The sequence below is a fragment of the Grus americana genome, chromosome 1 (assembly GCF_028858705.1).
Source record: "Grus americana isolate bGruAme1 chromosome 1, bGruAme1.mat, whole genome shotgun sequence".
In the NCBI taxonomy this organism is placed as follows: Eukaryota; Metazoa; Chordata; class Aves; order Gruiformes; family Gruidae; genus Grus; species Grus americana.
The window spans coordinates 133,896,213-133,917,000 of record NC_072852.1 but is presented as its reverse complement, the minus strand read 5'-3'; the positions used below and the strand labels follow the sequence as shown (position 1 = coordinate 133,917,000).

The window sequence follows — 20,788 nt, the reverse complement described above, 5'->3', positions numbered from 1 at the left end:
TAATACAGGAATCATATTCAGACCTGCAGCAGTGTGTTCTGTGGCTGCCCCTAATGGCTCTTAATTGCAAACAGCTTGTAGTGCTATATCTCATTCTAATGCACTTGTGAGTGACTATACATACAAATTATTCTTTCTTGCAAAAAGTTGAAAACGTTATGCTGAAGATTAAAGTTTAAGAACCTGATTACAATGTTTCTGAGAAGCAGCAGCAGAAGAAATTGAAATCGTTGAGGATTTGAGACCTGGTGTATGGTCTTGGATCATTAGGCAAGTAGTGGTGCAGGCTAGGGAATTTATAGTTAATGCAAATTAATATATGGGACAACGAACAACATATGGCTAATTATAGGACTACATCTGTAGTAGTATGAACTTGCTTGAATATTGGATTATGGTCTAGTCTTGTCATCAAATTGCAAATTACTGTGTAGCACAATTGATGCAAAGAAAATTGTATTTCTAAATTTTAGGCTAATTGTTTTCCTGCAAGGGATTTTTATAGATTGCTTCAACTTTTGTAGGACGTGAGCAGCTCTAAGAGCACTGGGTTAATTGCTGATCTCTGGACGCTCCATGTGTTTAAACAAGGGCCAATAAAATAGAGCACGCTTCAGTTTTTGAGAAGATCGTTGATGTAGATTGTTAAATGTACCATGGTAAAAATGGATCTGGATCATCTAGCTGGCTTTTGAAATTATTTGTAGAAGCCAAGTTGATCTAAAATGTTACTATACTAAAATGTCTTGAATATACCAATTACATTAACTTGTTTTCTTAATTGTTCTTGTGAATTTAAAGCCTTTTTTTTAAAGCCAGGAGTCCTGGAAAAGGAACATTTGACAGTGTAGGTAGAACATTGACAATAATAGTGAAAACTTTCTCAGCATTTCACTTTATCTGAAAGCTATAGGCTCTTCTTGGCACACATTTTTTCATCAGTAAGGATTACAGTTATGTTTTTAAATAGTAAATTGTCCTTCTGAATGTCCTGATTAAAGGAATTTAATTTTCCATGATCGCTCAGTTCTATGTAACTGCTAATTGGTGGAATGCCCTCCTAAAAACATAGAAGACGTTCTGTTCTTTTTGAATAAAAATTCCTGGAATACGTAACTTCTTTTCAAGTAGAGCAGTATTTACTTCTCATTCAAAGCCTGGATAACAATAAAAGGGGAGAAAAGGAAAGTAGTTTGCATTTATAACATTACAGCTGTTTGAAATGTGTACAAATCTGTAAAATTTCATGCAAAGAACTTAAGCATTGCACTTACTGTGTGTTAGTGTTTGATCTCGGCTAAAAGCCTGCCTGACTAGACAAGCCTGGCATCAGAGTATGGTGATCAGGAAATCTTGGATACAGTGGGAGGTCAGACCGAGCTCTAGAACAGGGCTGTTCTGTTAAGACTGCATAATGCTCAGTCTTTGTTCAACTGATAGCAATTGTTACAGGTTTGCACAGAACTGGAAGCATTGTTTAGGATATCTACCCCTTATACATATATTACATACAGTTCTGAAACTCTCCTGAACACATGCTTCTGGTTTTGCTATATTTAGCTGCACCTGAACAGTAACGTTCAGTGAGTCTTCTGCTTGCTTTTGATAAAGAACAGTCTAATTGCATGCTAGCTTCTCCTGTTCTAAAGGGTATCTATTTAAGCTTCCAGTTTAATAGGAAAACCAAAACACCCTCTGGGTGTTTTATAAATGCTTTATAAAGCATTTGCATTTTTATTGTATTATCTCTGAATTATTTTAGCTTAGATTGGTCTAATTTGGCAATCTTCATGCAAGTCCCTTTTAAATCCTAACACCTTACAACATAATGGCTTAACTTTGCACATTATGAAAAATCACCCACTTTATGGAATTCCATTTTTATTTTTCCACTTGTGTAGCAAAGTGAGGATTTGTTTCTGAACAGCACAGGTAGCTTTGTTGGAAAGAGATACCAACATTGTTCTCCAGTTTATAGTTGCTTGAGCCTTAGAAGATGCTTTATCAAAGTTTTGTTTCTTCCTCCATGTGCATACTAACTTCTGTAGAGCACTGCAGTATAGAAAGATTAGTCTCACAAAATTCAGTGTAAATCTTACAGAAGGGGAAAGTGAATATTTGCAGGATCTTGAACTAGAATGGTTGTACTTACTGACACCCATTCTTTCATGATTTCATTCATTTGTACCCTCATACCCACACCCTTAGAAGTGTAAGGGTGGGTGGGTGTGTGCCCATGTGGGCAGTGTCTGATTTGGGCAGTATCTCCAGTATGCAGGACAGAGGACAAGGGTAGGTAACTGCCAAGTTACTGCTACATCTCTGGAGTTCCTCTTGGTGGTGACGATAAACGAGTTCTTACATCTTTTGTACATATTTTATGTTTAGAAGTTGTCCGTTGCTATGGGATGGTGTTTAGCCTCAATCTTGCTTATTTCAGCTTCCATGAGTCTGTTACCTATTTTTCCTTGTTTGGAATTTGTGTTTGAAATGTGTGTCTAATCTGTTTCCCTGATGGGCTAACTGGAGAAAGGAGGACGGCAACAAGGTTGCAGTTTATAACATATACCAGCCTGTTGTTAGGATGCAGGGTTTGCTTGTGAGTCAGCTGTGCTGCAACCTTCTGGGCTAGGCCTAATGTTTTCTTCAATGTTACTCTTGGAGCACCATGCTGGGACCGGTCTTCTCTGTTATCAATGAAAATTATTCTGAAAACCTAGTTGGGCAGTTTCTTCTGGTGCTTGTGCATGCTTGTTTATGTACATACCCTGTCAATGCCTCCCCCAGTATCCTATTCATACTTACCCTGATCTGTTACATCTGCAGCAGAAACAAGGTGCACAAATCCATATGTTGTCTGAAAAGTTTGTTGTTATTCTGTTTCCAGTTCTTAGTATAGAATTGTGCTGCCTTATTGAACAACTAAATATTAGTTGAACATAAAATGCTTTGAGAGGGAAAGCTTAGTTTGGGTGCTGCTGTGTTTCCTAATCTTTCAGTCCACAAATGTTCTTTATAGTATTGAGAAGAACTCCTTCCCAAATGCGTGCTATGAAGCATATTCTTACATACAGTTTTAATAACAGATTACCACAGATTCCAGTGTGCTGAAAATTAATTGTGAAGTAGTTTTCTTAAACTTAACCTTGGCTGAACAAGGTTACCATCATTATCAATTTTCCTTTTGGCTATAGAGAGACTTTTTTTTGAAATTGTGAGGGTTTCAGGTATAACAGAGGTAGGTGACATTTAGAAGTATAATCATGCACCAAAGTGTGGAAAGATAAAATTCTATAGGACCAAAAAAACTTGTTTGACTGGTTACACCTACCTCTTCTTTTGACAGTACACATCTTGACCAGGAGGCAAACTATCTTCTTGAAATCAATTAACATTTCCAACAGAGATGGAGTAATGCCATGTTTATGCACAGAAATATGTTACAGGCAATGCCATCTGCAGAGTAAAGCTGACTAGCTGCTGCTTCTACAGGATCAAATTTCCTGTGACTGTTTGTGCAAAAAATTCATCCGAGTGGTGTGTACCTTCCCGCCCTCCCCCTCCCCCCCAGCATCAGCTAGTGAAGAATGGTGTTAAGAAATGTATACAAGATAGTATCTGGTGGAATTGGAGCCTGGGTTCTGAACTTGCCCTAATTTTGGAAGTCCGTCATGCTTCCACTGCTGTAAATGTTGCTGTAGTGCTAAGGAATCAAAACTATTTGGGGAGCAAAAGAGAATCAGTAGGAACTTCACTAGTGACCTTGAAGAAGGCTTAAGAGAGGCCAAAGAAAATCTATCCCATGGACTCTAGCAGGCTTTTAAAAAAAAAAAGGGGGGGGGGGAGGGGATGGCATTTCTATTTAGAAATTCTGGGATGTAGTGCCCCCTTCATCCAGGTTCCCCAGATCACAAAAGAAACTGCAAACCAGATATCTCAGACGATGTCAGTATCAGAGAAGCAAATCAAGGGAGATTAGCCTTTCTGTAGTATTTCTCACTTTCTATTCACTATGGTTCTCAATGAAATGGATAGATTTTACTTTATTTTACTGAAGATTAGCTTCTTTTGCTTGACCAATATCCTTTCAGTTCCACATGCATACATGTACAGAGCCATGCACACATGCATTTGTTTAGTTAATGAGTTACAGCAACTGATCTCTTCTGGTCAGTTTTAGAAACTGATACTTGCCCATTCTTCCTGTTGCCTCTTAGCAGATATTTATATGTACTAGTTAGCACGCTGGTATGCTGGGTTTTTTTGTTTTTATGTATGTGAAGAGAACTGAACACTTGTGCTTCAGTATGAAATACGAATGGCAATGGTTCTGTTGTTTTATCAAAGTATTCAACAGGAGTGTACAAGTCTCTAACCAGAATCTGAATAAAAAACTTCACAACTGAAGTCTTGTGATTATATTTTCTCAGCTTTCACTCTTCGTCTGAAGATCATGTTTCAGGAACTTTCTGAAAAATTATGTTCATTGCTAAAGCATCTTATACTTTTTCCCTAAACATGTTTACATGAAGGAAGGCAATCTTTTACCACTTCTGAGCTACTAAAAAAAACAACAACAAAACAGTGAAAATGAAGAGTCTGTTTAATTTTGATAGCTCTATTTCTACAGTAAACAATGTCCCAGAATTTTTCAAAGGGAGAACATGCCTTTTCGGAAATACCTGGCTAGGAACCAAATTATGAGGACATAGCTTATTCTTGCAAAGAATAAATCTGTGGAAAGACCAAAGGAATAATTAGGTCCCAGGGATCTTTTGTCCATGGATTTGTTTGGGTTTTTTCCTCTTGATTTTTAGGTTAGGGTAGGTTAACAATTAACATTCTGCAAGGCCACCTTTTCTTTTTTGAAAAGGTGGTGATAGTTGACTATTGACATTGTGTTACCTGAATGAAACCTGTGTGAGGAGACTGATTCATTCTTTTTTTTTTTCAGTGAGAATTTTAATTGGATTTAGAGTAACTACTGATTCACTTGTTAAAATTCTTTCATATTATTTGTCATACCCAGAGCTTTCACTATGTAATCTTATTTTGTAATGTTGTTTATTAAAAAAAAAAGCACAACATTTCACATCCAGAATCGTGTTATAATGACACCAAGTCAGATTTAGTACATGCAAACACAAATGCTAGTCAACAAACTGCTGTTAGAGCTATTGTTTACACTCCGTACCAGCAGAAGGCTTGCTACTATATCAATTTTCAAAGGACAGAAGGCAACTTTCAGCTGAAGAAGCTTTGTTGTTCATATCTGTATCTAGTTTAGACCAAGTACTGCAATGAAGATCCCAGCTTACTTGTACGATTTTAGCTTTTGGATTTTTGCAGTAATAGTAAATGTTTTTATCCCCCAATCAAATCTGAAGTAACAGTAAAATTTCTCATTAATATTCAATAACAGTACTAAATAAAATATTTGAAACCTTTACTCCACAAAGAATCCTAAAGCTGTTCCAATTGTTACTTTTCCTTTCACTTCCATTTAAATGAATCTTTATAGTGCCTTGGAACTGACAGAAATATAGGTCTAGGAGATCAATATATAACATACATCCTAAATCCATATTTTTCTTATGACAACCTCTCATGTAAATCTTTGTGCTTTTACCCAAGGATTTTACCTGAAATGTTCTCCTGGAAGCTTAGTGTAAGGAAAGGAGCTACTTCTAATGGGGCCGCCTTTGCAAGTTGTTTTGGGGGTTATTTTATTTTATTTTAAAGCTTTATTGATCTCAGGTAGTACCTTCAGTTATACTAGGAGAAGGAAATGCAGAGCTCATAGGAGAGAGATTTGTAGCTTCATGAATGTACTCATGAGAGAACGTGTACTTCAATGTGCAGGTTAAAGAAGAAGGATGAGCTTCAGAAATTCTGGTCTTGCTGCTAGCTCTGCCAGATTGCTTTGTGGGATGTGAGAATTGACGTTGCACAGTTACGTCGGCAATGGAGACATTCTTACTTCAGTAGCACAGTCAGGAATACTTTATTTGTGTTTCTAGCGTGTATATTACAAACACAATCCAATGGACTGGGATGATGTTAATATAGCAATGAAACTCAAAGAATACTGATACAGGGAAGGTAAGATCTCTGAAGTTACTAGTGTTGATCACTATTTCTGAAATGGATCTTAAACATGTGCATTGATATAAGTTTGTACACTTGTGAAAAAATAAAACATACAGACAGAAGGGTTGCAAAGTAACTTGAGTGGAATTAATCTCACTCACTGTTTTGGTGTGTAGGTCTTAGATAAGCAATCTCCCTCATTTATATAAATTCAGAGAGTCCAACATCCAAAAAGCAATTCATACCATCTGGAAATGGTTAAAATCAGTAACCTTCAGGCTGAATATTCTCTCCCTCCCCTGCTTTCACTAGCCGTGAGGAAAGCCTTGACAACGCACATTAGATATATAATTCTTAGCTTGCTAAAGCTAAATAAGATGGACTCTACCTTAGGAAATATTTGAGGTTTTGTGTAGATTTATTGAGTATTTTTAAACACAGAATATACTTGTTCTCAACTTAAATTTAGCTTTGGAGATGGCTGTTTCTATTTTAGACCTGGAGAAGGGCTTCAGTTTCTTTTGTGTGCACCAGTCATTCTAATAAAAGAATGCTACCTTTACCCCTCAAATACTGCCTTGCTTATATACACTGTGATAAACTTTTCTGCACGTAATTTTCTAGACTTCTCAAATACAAAATTCATGCTATAACACCATATGGATACCCACGCAGTTGTCACACAGCTGTCAGATGCTAGTATTTGAGATGGTGTAGTTAGTAACCTGTTGCCTTCATCCCCCGTGCATACCAGAACGCTGTGGAATGAGACTCATCTGTGGTTTTGGTGGGTTTGCAGCTATTTCTGAATTCTCACCATTCCTCTGCTTTTTGTAAAATTGGATTCCAGTAAAATTTTAGATGTTCACAGATTCATTTGCTTGTTTGTTCTGCTGGTTTTAATACTAACTTCTGAGTCCAGGTGCCTTATCCCAGTTCTCTCTTCCCATCTGTTTTCAGCCTGTGTGCATTTGTCTGCCTTCTTTTGCTAATCTCTTTAGCCTGTGTATTCCCTGGTCATCAGCTCTTCATTCCACATTTTTTTTATCCCCTCTCCCCACATATTGTTTCCAGTGTTTGGGACAATAAACTTGGTGAGATCAAGACGCTGTTTTCCTTTCCTTTTTTCCAAGAAGTATTCATTTGCACGTTTGGGCAAACTTTCACAGTACCTAAATTCTGCATGGTATCTTTTTTCCCTGTCCTAAAAGCACACGTGTGTGTGTGTGCAAGGTCTAAAAGTGGGATGTGTTAGATAGTCTTATCTGTAGGGGCAATTTTTGTTAGAGTAGCTTTTTTTTACATCTTCCTGGAACTTCTGTGATGCTTAGACTTTTTTCTCCTCCTTTTTGAGATATAAGAGAAAGTATACTGATCTAGTCATGAGTCTTTGGATACTGCAGAAACTGCCTGAAATAAGTCCACAAGCTCTTTTTCTCAATTTAGCTCCAAAACTGAAATTTCATCTGTAGAAATGCTATTTTTATGAAGACTTAGCTGCCGTTTCTTCTTCATCTATTAGTAGTAACAGAAGTCTTCCTTGGGTGCATATTCTTTTATTTCCTCACATATGTTCTGCTTCTCAAGTTAACTAAATTACCATGCAACTTGTGTAGAGGCAGCCCTCCGGTTCTTCTGACCTCTGCAACAGCAATCAGTAAAACCCGTATGTGTTTGAGATATGAATCTTGCCTGCTGTCCTTTTTTAAAGCAGTTTGGATTGAATTTTAATCTTTAATGTTATTCTGTAAAGAAGAGATCCTCTCTAAGAGGAATGCAGTTTTAAATGCTTGGCAGAGCAAAATGGCAGTTTTCTTAAAAGACAAGAATTTCACTCTTATTGTCCAAAGAATGCGCTGTCTGTATAATACTAGAGAAGAAAAGCCTTTCTTTCTCTGCAATCCTGAATGTAGAAACTTTGAGAAGAAATGAAGGTGTCCACTGAAACCCATATCAATATACAGGCTGGAAAAAACTTTTTAAAAAACTGGCTAAATTGAACGGGAAGTAGGAAAGAGCATTGATTTAGGATTCTGTAGAGCATCCATCAGGCTGGTAGGGAAAGAGTCAGAAGTGAGGAGAACTGATCAATAAAACATCAGGAAAAATTATCCTGCTCTATTATAATACTAAAACAATTTAAAAATTGCGGACAAAAAAATAGTACTAACTTGCACCTATAGAGCTTTCTCTGTTAGAAGATTGCCCTAGAATTTTGCTTTGATAAGAGTATAACGTCAACAAAAATATCTGTTGATTGAGGAAAAAAAAAAATAGAAAGCAAAAAGATATCTTTTTTGTAAATGGCACAAAATCCTTAGGGCAGGGGAAAAAAAATTGTCTCCATAATATGGTTGTCTAATGAAAGAAGTAGCCAAAGAACTGAGACTAGAAAATACAAGTAGCCTTTCTTGTTCAGATTTATCATTCCTTCCCTGGAGAACAACACAAAAATATTGTCATTAAAGATCTGAAAGAAGTGAAAGGGATGTTTGCGGGTCTTAGTGCTATTTGAGGAGAAAAGAGATGCTGTATGGTGAAGAGGACATGGAATGGCGGATTCTTAGGGTTAAAGTAGAAATGTTCCACAGCCAAACCTATCAACAAGCTGCAACCAGATTAATTCAGTAACACCTTTTACATACTAAATTGCACAGATAAGACAGTTTTACACTATTTTACGTGCCTAAAATGGGGAAAAAAGCAGTTTTCAATTTAAAACTTTTTTTTTTTTAATTGGAAACACTAAACATAAAACTTCTCATTTTTGGGATTCTAGGCAAGAACAACATTGTAGCTTGGGTTTTCCCCCAGATGCCAAAAGCTTATCATTACTAACATATACTCTCTTTCAAATTAGTGTATTAAACCCGAAGATAACCTTAACCATGGCTCTTGCTTCTGCTCCAGAGCAGATCTGGAGTGGCTGTTTGGTATCTGAATAGATGATTACCACCTCTGGTGGGTTTAAGACCCACTCCAGAATATGGAGGAGTTGTTGCTGCCATTTGCATGTGAGAGGGAAAGTTGAAGTTAGGGCAAACGTGGTGTGTAAGTCCACAGCATGGAAATGATAGTAGCTGCTGCTATTTTATTTTCTTCAGCACCAAGATAGGCAATTTTTCAAAGATAATGGTAAACTGAGCAAACTAAGCTTGGGAAATCCTATTCTAGCTTGTGCTCTAAAACGAAAATTTACTTAGCTTTATGATGGATACAAGTACTTCAGGGAAGACGGGCTCAAAAGGAATTTCTTTTTCCCTTTGTGTGGAGTGTCTCAGATATATGGAGGTCTTTTCTGGGATGCGTGATAGTGTGGTTGAAAGCCTGTGGCTCAGAATTAGAGGTGAGACCAGAAACTGGCATTGCATTGGGACTTTGTTGTGGACCACCTGATCAGGGTGAAGAAGTGGGCAAAGCCTTCTTTAAAGAGCTGACGAAGTTTCTGAATCACAGACCCTGGTTTTCATGGGGGACTTTAACTTTCCCCAGCATCTGCTGGAAGGGCAGCATGGGTTTATGGAGGATGTCAGGGAAAATTTCTTGATACAGGCGCTGGAAGGGCCAGCCAGATTATTATAATAATTGGCTACAATGGCTGTGAAATAGTGGCGTTCAAGATCACAAGCAGATTGAGGGGAAAAATGTAACAGAGTACAGACCTTGAACAGAGAATATTCAAGAAACTGGAGGGTGGGGAGCTCTTGGAAGGCAGCTCTAAAAGGCAAGTGAAAGTTGGCAGTCCTTTAAGAACAACATCCTCCAAGCACAAGAATGGTCCATCTTGGTGCTTAGGAAAACAAGTAGACTTCTCAGGAGTCTGACTTGGCTAAGCAGGGAGTTCACAACGGAGATCCAATGTAAAAAAGCAGTATATAGTAGGTGGAAGCACAGATAGGCTACAAAGGAGGAATTTAGAAACATTGCTTGGGTGGATCTGGGTGATGTTGGGAAAGCCAGAGCTCAGCTTGAGTTGAGACTTGCAAAGGCAGCAAGAAGGGCTTCTGCTGCTGCTTTGGTAGTGAAAGGCTGAACAAGGAAAGTGCGGGCCCATTGCTGAGTGGGGTAGGGAATTTAGTGACATCAGAGCCAGATAAAGTCTGAGGTGCTCAGTGCCGCCTTTGCTTGGTCTTCATTGGCAAAGTCTCCCAGGTCTCTCTGCTTCATGAAAGAGTTGAGGAAGAAGATGAATTACCAGCAGTGAGTGAGGATTGAGGTGGGAATTACTCAAGAGAACTCTGCCCATATAGTTTAACAGGACCAGACAGGCAGCATCCAAAGGTACTGAGTCCTTGCAGCAGGACAGCTCTTGATTGTCTTTGAAAGGTTGTGGAGACTGGGGGAGGTACTTGATAAAAAGAGAAAAGACCAACATTTTTTTAAATTAAAAGAAACAAACAAACCCCACTCCAACTGATTTTACCCACGACTGGAAAATCCAAATATGATTTCCATGCATTTCCCATACATGCTTAAGCTGAATATGTGCTTTGATTTTATTTTCTTTTCATGTGCTGGTAGACCTGGAAAGATGACATGATGAAGATACAAATTTAAGTATGTATGTGTATGCACCTGTGCTAGCGTCTAAAGTCCCGCTATAGTCAATGGAAATCTAGTCAAGGAATACAGGGAAGTTCAACTCATGCTTCTTTGGGGATGAAAGGTGCACTTTATTGCCTAAGCATAAGGTCCTACTGCTGTTGGGATACCTGGGATGCTATGCCTTACCTCTAGCTTCTCTAGGAGGTATACATCTCTATAAATCCTCTGTCATTTCTGCCAATACCATGTGAGTGTTGTAGATACCTAGGGAATCTTAAACGCTACTAGGTGCCTGTGGTTTAGGCTACTGAATCATGTCTTGAGTGACTGGTCAACTTAGAGTTCTCCAGCTCTGCTTGTTTTAGTAGAAGCTTGAACACACAACTTGCATGCAGGTTTCTGAATTTAGATGTCTTAATCTGAAACTGAATTCCACCTGAAGAGTTTCAGGCCTGTGGTGGGTTGACCCTGGCTGAAGGCCAGGTGCCCACCAGAGCTGCTCTCTCACTCCCCTCATTCACTAGACAGGGGAGAAAAGGCATAACGAAATGCTTGTGGGTCGAGATAAGGACAGGGAGAGATCACTCACTAATTATCATCACGAGCAAAACAGACCAAACTTAGAGAGGGAATTCATCTAATTTATTACTAGGCAAAACAGAGTAGAGGAATGAGAAAATAAAATCAACTCTTAAAACACCTCCCCCCACCCCTCCCATCTTCCCGGGCTCAACTTCACTCCCGGCTTCAACCTTCCCCCCCTCAGCGGCACAGGGGGACGGGGAATGGGGGTTACGGTCAGTTCATCTCACGGTGTTTCTGCCGCTTCTTCATCCTCAGGGGGAGGACTCCTCTCATCGTTCCCCTGCTCCAGCATGGAGTCCCTCTCACGGGGTGCAGACCTTCAGGAGCAAACTGCTCCAGCGTGGGGTCCCCCATGGGGCCACAAGTCCTGCCAGCAAACCTGCCCTGGCGTGGGCTCCCCTCTTCACGGGTCCACCGGTCCGGCCTGGAACTTGCTCCAGCGTGGGCTTCCCACGGGCCGCAGCCTCCTTCAGGTGCCTCCACCTGCTCCAGCGTGGGGTCCTCCACGGGCTGCAGGTGGAATCTCTACACCCCCTCATTCTTCCTCCATGGGCTGCAGGGGGACAGCCTGCTTCACCATGGTCTTCACCACGGGCTGCAGGGGGATCTCTGCTCCAGCGCCTGGAGCACCTCCTGCCCCTCCTTCTGCACTGACCTTGGTGTCTGCAGAGTTTCTTACATCTTCTCACTCCTCTCTCCGGCTGCAAAAGCTCTCTCTCTCTAAGTGTTTTTCTTCTTCTTAAATATGTTATCACAGAGGCGCTGATTGGCTTGGCCTTGGCCAGCGGCGGGCCCGTCTTGGAGCCGGCTGGCATTGGCTCTATCAGACACAGGGGGAGCTTCTGGCAGCTTCTCACAGAAGCCACCCCTGTAGCCCCCCCGCTACCAAAACCTTGCCACGCAAACCCAACACAAGGCCTCAGGAACCTGCTTGACAAGTTCACCTTTGGTTCCTAGTAGGTTTTGTTTTACAGATGAAAGAAAATGCTTGTCAGACTGTTGATCAGAGGAAAAAAAAAAAAAAGACAAAAACTTAAAATGTGAAAGTACCAGATTAAAAAATAAATGGTATCAATTGCAGAAGTAAAGATTTCAAAATTAAAGCTTGAACTGTGATGAACTTCAGAAGTTTAGCCAATCATGCTGAAACTATTTTGATGCTCAAAGTTGACATAACACTGAAACTTGGACACTGATGCATGTTTAAAACAAACCAAATATTTTCCAATAAGTTCTATGTACTGTCAAGTTACAAGGTGCCCAGGGAAGGAGCATTACATTAGGAATAACAAAGATTTAAGAAATACAATGTAATTATAAATTTCTTGCTGACCTCTGCATGTATGGAGTCAGCAATATCTTAAAGGAAGCCATAAAGGTAGTACAGGTGGTCTTCCTGCTTTTTCCACTTTGGTATCACTTGTATTCCAAGCATCTAGGTTATGGTATAAGAAATAATTAAATAATGCTGGTGTCTGCCCAATGCAGTATTATGCTATTTATAAATAGCTTTATTTTTATTCCCCAAATTTTCACAATTTCCAGTGTTAACAGACAAAAAAAGAAAAATCAAATAAAACTGGATGAGGATTGGGGTCTGAAACTGAAATGACTATTACTGACATTTCAATGTCAGAAAACCTTTACAGCCATTTACTAAATTTGGGTTCTGGTTTACATCTAGGTTTGGGATTAAACAATACTGTCAAATTGTAAAATGATATAGATTAGTGGTACAATAGGATGAAATGAAGGCCAGATTATTAAAAAAAAAATTGCTACAATAATACTAGTTTACTGTGAAAAACCAGAATAGCTGCATTTATAGTATTTAAAAGCTGGTTTTTATTCAAGATCCTTTTCATTACACTATTGTACAAATTCTTTGGGAACACTTATTTACTTTCCTTCTTGGAGAAAATTGTGAATATGAAAAACTCATTTGGAACAATGAAAGTTTCAACGCTAACCACTATCATCAGCTTAGCAGTTAGTAGAAAATACTGAGTGGGTTCCCTTCCTTTAAGAACTCTTTTCAGGGTAGTATTTTAGGGTTGTAGGACTGTTTAAATGCTAATGTTATAACCTTGGGTTAAAGAAACTGCTAATTCCCAATGTTTATGAAAAGCCAGCATTCAGCACAATGTAAAAGAGGAGGCAGGGAGAATTTGCACAGAGCTAACTTCTGTCTAGAGAGATGATCCTCTCAAGGCTTTCTGGGGGGTCTAGGGAAGTCACTTCCTCCATTTGTGCAGAGCTGACTGAGAGCACCTTAACTTTAGTCCTGCTCTGAATCACTCTGTGCACCTCCGCTCACCTTAAATGAAAGCGGGAGGGACTAGCCTGCAAGGCAAAGATCAGTCTTAGTAACTTTTGTGGAAAGTAGAGGGGAAATAAACCCCATAAATTGGTAAATGTCAAGTTTTTGAAGAATATAAAATGGAGACATTGTAATGCACTCCTCTCAGGATTCATGTGTGCCTTCTAATAACTGTTCAAAGCAGAGTCAGCTGCAGCAGGTTGCTCCAAATCTTGTCCTGGTGGATTTTGAGTATCTCAAAGGCTGTCCAGAATATCTCTCGGGTTGGGGAGATTCAATATTGGTTGAGAGGTGCCTTCCAGCCCCAGCTGTTCTGTGAGCCTGTAAACTTACTGCAGTCTGGAGAGCCTCTGCTACCAGCAGAGAGGAGACCCATTGGCATCTCTCAAGCTTGCCACTGGGGGCTGGGGCAGTTCAAAGGGGGACCCCAGTCTGTGAGCCTGTGGATGCAGATGGGCCGCTCATTTGGCTTACAGATTTGTCCTACAGTTGGGTGAGAAATGCTTGCTGTTTGATTCCCTTAAATTACACTTGATTTAAACCAGATAAGTAAAACGGGTAATGCAAGCATTTACTCGTAACATCTGAACAGACAACACAGTTATTGCAAGTGTTTATGAAAGACATAGATAAAGAAATCAGAGAAACTGGTTTCAATCTGCTTGCATTTAAAAAAAAAAAAAGTCTTTCCATCATTGGACACGCTTACTGATTGTTTCCTGACAAACTGGTAGATAGAGGTTTCAGCCTTTTCTTAATGCTTATTCCCCCAGTGGAATAGCTGAGCTTTTATAGCTGCTCCTCCTTGGAAATCTTCTAGTGAGTCCAAAGTGGTTTAAGCTTTCTCTAGTCCTCCTTTTACTCTTCCTCAACTAGGAGACAGCGTGGCCATCTTCTTTAAAATGAGCATGTGAAGTATATAAATCTTTGTTCCATTAAGAGTCATCTCCTGCACTTAGCTGGTTAGTAAATAACATTCTGCTTTCAAGAGACATAAAACTGATTTGTGGTGATTCATTCTAGATGCTTCTTCTCGAGTAAACTGAACCATGTATGTGTTGGAAAAATTCTAATCAGTTTTCCAGTAAATAAAGGTATTGTGACATTCAGACATACTGTTCTATCATTATTTACCAGAGGCTCTGTCTCTTCCTAAAAATAAATAGGGCTTTTGGATTAGGAAGTAATTTCCTGAAAGTTCTCCTATGCTAAGAGTGATATAATTGATAAACCAAGTTTGCTGTTGGGGTTTTTTAAAATGAAAAATAGGAGAATTACAATTTTCTCAAGGGAGAAATTTAAGATTAAAACAGCAAAACACCTCTTGAGGAAAATTCCCCAAAGGATTTTAGGTGTACAAGAATACACAGTGCTATGACTTATACTTCCCAATGTCAAACTGTTTGAAAAAAGAAATTGAATCTCTTTTGTCTACAGAGAATATTTTAAGATACTCCACTAGAATTTGCAAGTAACGTTGCAAAATGGCCAGCAGCTAACATCAGAAGGGCTGGAGCACCTCTCCTATGAGGACAGGCTGAGAGAGTTGGGGTTGTTCAGCCTGGAGGAGAGAAGGCTCCGGGGAGATCTAACTGCGGCCTTCGGGTACCTGAAGGGGCCTACAGGAAAGCTGGAGAGGGACTGTTTATCAGGGAGTGTAGTGACAGGACAAGGGGTAATGGGTTTAAGCTGAGGGAGGGTCGATTTAGATTAGATGTTAGAAAGAAATTCTTTACTGTGAGGGTGGTGAGGCACTGGAACAGGTTGCCCAGAGAGGTTGTGGCAGCCCCATCCCTGGAAGTGTTTAAGACCAGGTTGGATGGGGCTTTGGGCAATGTGGTCTAGTGGAGGGTGTCCCTGCCCATGGCAGGGGGGTTGGAACTAGATGAGCTTTGAGGTCCCTTCCAACCCAAACCAATGTATGATTCTATGATTCTAAGACTTGAGAAGATGGGAAGCTATGTTCTGATCTGATAGTACTGTCCAAATGTAGCCATGTTTTAAGGCAGAACACAAATGGATTCAGGACAGTGTCTGGGCGATGTCTTAAGGATCTGATTTACATGCAGGTGGTGATGCCTGTTACCTCTCAGAACTTGCATTGCGAGGTAGTTTGGCCTAAGTTTAAAGACTTTTGTAATGACATATGTTACATTTATGATACATTGATTGATACTGACTAAATTATTAATATTTTCTGTTCTTGTTTTGAGAGTAATTTTGAAAAATTAATTTTCTGGGTTTTTAAAAGTTTCATTATAAGCAACTCATGAAAAATAAATGCTTTAGTATCTTGTAATGGTTTAATGGGCTTCTGTTGTCTCGCTGGTGATTGCTTAAATGTTCTGTGCTTTTTTACTAAACTCAAGATTATTGAAAGATCTATTCTAAACACTTAAATGCTGAAGAAAATAACAGTGCTTATGCAAGTTGAAGTAAAACTGTACTACTTCTTTCAGAAAAGACATTAGCTGTAGGATATGTTTGGCTGAATTTTGTTATTTTTTTACTGTGTGTCTTTGTTGTGGCCAACTAAATTATGTGAATGTAATTATGGATCAGTGAGGATCAAATTACAGTTTCTTACTTGCTTCTAAGTTATTTTTATGAAATGTAAATATTATCTATGAGTAGAGAATGCAATTGATTTGACTTTTTCTAGCAGAAGTTAAGTATGCATTTATCTTTGGGCCTTAGAGCCTCATACTTGTACAGATGGAAAACATGAGGCAATCACAGAACATGCAATATCATATCTTAATATGCCACTTGACATATCAGCATAAAACTATGATGTGATATGATGTACTAGATGTTACTGGAACAGCACCACCTGAGTAAAGGCAGCAACGTGCTGCTGCTCCATGGCATGTGCTCGATGTTGACTCTCACTATCTCTACTCATGTTTGTTGATTTTTATAAACACTTACTCTTTCAGTTGTTTAAAAAAATCCATGCTTGAGAAATTCTTGTAATGATATAGGGTGAGGCAGTAAAATCATAGCTGAATGATGTAACTTTCCGAAAGACATAATCTTCTATAGTTTTCAAGAATCTTTTTGTGGACCTTTGCTTTGTGTCAAGTTTTCCTTGATATGCAAAAGAAAAAGGAAAAAAAAATCCTAATGGAAACCTTTGAAACAAAATAGGGGCAAACATTTGAAGAGATTTTTTGGGTATGTGTCACATGATATTTTCAAGAACAGCATATAGTTGATAGGATATGTTTCTCTTTCCAGAGAAGAATGGTTATAGTTATAAGCTCTTGAGTTATGCTGAGGGGCACCTTGAGTACTCTCATCACTAACATCAAGGATTTTTCTAGAAAAAAACAGAGATACCTTCCTGCACTGTTTTGGAAAAACACTGTCATGTCCTATATATTGTGTAGAGACAATGGAGATACAGGAGACCTCTATCCTTTAAATGAAATGAAATGCTTTTCAATCAGGGAGCTCTTCTAATTTGATGCTGGTGACAGGAAATACCAAGTGGTACAATCTTGTGAGGAAACTTGGGAGAGAAATCCGTGGGTGGCTACCAGAAGAGTATCTCCTTCCTCCTCTATATTGAAGCAAATGGAACAGACATGGATTAAGAATTTTTTGTCTTACCCTTATTAAATGGTATTAGCAGATTTGTACAAGGAGAAGAGACATATTTTGCCTCATTTTAGACACATGTAATCATGGAGTCTGAATAACCAGTTTGTGTACATCCCCAACTTTTACACAACGTTTTTTTCCGTAACATTCATCTGTTGTTGCATATTTAACTGTAAAACAGTGCTTTTCTTACAGTTTTATGACATACAATGTTTATAATATAGGTGCTCAATAAGCAGAGGTGGTACCAATGCTTAGAGAGATTTGACTTGTGCATTAGCAAATTTGCCATTGCCTCAGAATGTAAAGTGAAATATTGAGGCCAGAATTTTTTAGTAGAGCAAGATAATGAGATGCTTAGTAATAAATGTAGCTGAATGAAGCAAAAGTACATCTAAGTGAACTCAAATTTTCATATTTCATTATATAAGCTAGTGGTAGTAAGTAGTAGAGATCAGAAGGGATGTTCTGTGTTCCATAAAGAGTACAGAATATTTAGGATTAGTTGAGTTTTTCTTTCCTTGACATTTATTGAAGTTTCAAACATTGACTTAAACATTGAATTAACTAGTAACAGCTTACCTACCTAGATTATACATTAATTAGATATGAGAATTTTCCATGCTAGGAGTTGAATACTGAGCTATTGTCTGAGAAGGGTTTCCGTAATCAGTCAGACTGAACGTTGTTTTCAGTACTGTTCTTTTTCAGAGTACAGTCTTGGAAAAAACCAACCTTTTGAAATGCAAAGAAAAAGATATTTTAGAGAATGACAATTCTATTTTGGAGAATTGCAATTTGGCCTGATTTTGAGGAGCAGAGAACCAGATCCACAAAAGAGCTCAGATCTCCTTAAGTAAAGATTTAATTAACAAAGTCTAAATTTGATCTGTAAAGAATCTTTCAGATTCTCACAGGAATCTGAATTTTCACTGTTGAATCCCCTCATTGCTCAAAGCTCTGCTTTTCTTCATGTCATGGATTCTGTCCATCTTCTCAGGGCTTAGCAATGTGGTGTCTGTTTGTTTTGCACCTAATGCATGTCAGTCCTTGTTTGAAACTTCAGATTGGGCCTGCATTGTCTGACAGCTCTAGTGCCACCCCTACTATATGCCTGCTGAATTGATCCATAGACCAAATATATTCTGTGTTTTCCAATCTAATTCTCTATTAGGTTGTGTAAATGACAATTATGTACAATGGCTGATCAAAAGCCATGCTTAGGCGTGTTAGTTCGTTGCACAGGCTACATATGCTGCTTGTCTGCAACATCATACAATGTATAGAAGATTCAGTTCTTACTACTTTCTTCTCCCAAGGAAGGATATTCTATATATGGCTGATGAATTTGAGAAAGTTTTTTGACATTTTCTCTTTTTAGAACTTGCATTTCTTTGTAAGATTTGGTTGAAACTGGACATCTAGGTCAAAATTACTAGTGGTGATGGATGGCAAACGGAGACACAATCAAACAGGGCATGTGAGATGGATTCTTCCTTTGGAAACTAGTTTAAAACATGATTGATAAGGAGCTACTATTTTTTATGTCACCTCATATAAACTATTTAGTTGGTTTAGAGCACTCGACCAAGAAATGGAAAACGTGCACTCAGCCTCAATTTTCTGTTCTGCCTGCTGCAGCACTCCCAGACTCTACTGTTTTGGAGGTGTTCCACATCATAGGGAAGTTATAGCCTTTTTGACAAGCGGGTGTGTTGTATTTAAAAATCTATGCACAGTAATCTTCAGTGTCCTTGTATCCATTTTAGCTTTGGCTTGACTGCTTCAGCAGTAGCTGATTCCTAGAGAATGCCATTTGGATAGGATGAGATCCTTCAAGAAACCTAGACAAGAATGTCCCTCCCTAAGAAGGAATAAAATGTTACTAATGCAACTCCTCAAAGCACCTCTTGTCTAGTCTCATTAGGTGTTGTTTCACTTCGAGTTGTTTAAATATATTATTTGTTGGGGTTTTTTTTAAGATGGGGAATATGTTCTGTATAAATTTTTGATTGCTCAATTATGACAACATTAATTACTCTAATGAAATAATACAAGTGATAAAGCTTTTCAAATGAAAATTTTTCAAATGAAAATGTTACAATATTTTGAGCTGTTTGGATAACTTTTTCTTCCTTGTGTGTTGCTAAAGTCTTTATGTTTCTGTTCTTCATAGAACCACTTGTGCTTTAAATATTGTGAATAGTCAAAATCCTAGAGGATGTCTGATAGCATATCTTACATAAGTCTTTGCAAGACTGTGACCCAAGAGCTTTTAGAACTTAATTTCCCCAATAATCACATTCACTGTACACATCAGGGACAGCAGCATATGGCAGAGAAGTCACATGGACTAGATTTCTTGAATGGTGCAGAATTGCTGTCTGTGTGAAGCAACAGGTTTTAACTCCTACATTTCTTTCAGTTTACTTAGCCATTACTTCAAGAATAAAAATACGGCCTTTCGATGCTTACCAAAACATCTACAGATTTTTTTCTTTTCCTTCATGTGAAATAGAAATGTAATGCTAATGGATAAATTTGGCTCATCTGCAAAGTGGTGTACGCACACTGTCTAAACATAGGCATGTTACAGTCAGCAGAGGCTTTTGAGGGCAATTACAGTGTTCCTTTTCTGAAAAACCTTTCAGAGGCTTAATTAGCCAAAGCACCTAACAGTAGATACGAGATACAGTCAAATTAGCTAAATGTACTCACCCTCTTAGCAGTGTTCCTTCATAGTGCTAGTAACTATTATTATTATTACTATAGAGTTAATAAATATAACAATACTATAACTTAGTAGTAACGATAGTCTGTTCAGTTTAGTTTACATCATTCAGTTTGCAAGCTTCCTGAAACAATTTATTTAGGAACTGTATTTGACATAAAAGTTCTAGACAAGCCTTTCAGAATCACTCCAAACTTGAAATGCATATTATGTCCTCAGTTCTGACATCGTTTTCTTTGCTGTTCAGTAAATTGGTTGAGCAAAGGGTAGTGCTTGGACCTTTGCAGTATCTCAGCTGAATTTATGTAATGTATCAGCCTTCCAATTAGACCAGTGTATGTGAAGGGCAGGTTTCAGTAGCAGAAAAGCAACGCAAGTCCTCTCTAAAAGCACCAGGTGCTTTTATTTTAAATGCACATGGTTTACATGTTCATGTTTTATGATGATTTGAAGTGAAAAATGGAGTAAATGTTTTGCATTATTCAATACTTGGTTATGCATATGTCTTCAGGTATTCCAGAAGGGCTTCACTTTTTTTATTGCTGTAGTCCAATCCAGCCTTTGTATGTTATTAATAGTGGGATATTGTTATGGTGTGGGGTTTTTTTTTAAATTGTGATGTTTGGCAAAGGTGTGTAAGCTAGATCTAGCTCGTCAAGTAACTGAAGTAGCCTCCTGCCCGTGTGCTCTCGTGCTCTTACTCTGCGACCTTAAAGCTTCTTCCCCATCATGATACTAAAACTCAGGTGCTGCATCACTGTATGAACAGACCCGCACGAGTCATGTCATGTTGGCTGTATTTTGGCCATGTGCTAAATGCATTCCTGTTCACCTGACAAGAGAAATGTCTTCATTTAAGAGAAAAATGTGACCTATGATGATCAGGTTTGGTGAGAACAGAGAATACTAGA

The 20,788-nt window shown here is 38.6% G+C and overlaps 1 protein-coding gene across 5 annotated transcripts in view; it reads left to right on the top strand.

Annotated features, from left to right (window-relative positions):
- Window positions 1-20,788, top strand: part of CDKL5 (cyclin dependent kinase like 5) — a 146,816-nt gene that overhangs the window by 64,633 nt on the left and 61,395 nt on the right. The window lies entirely within an intron of this gene.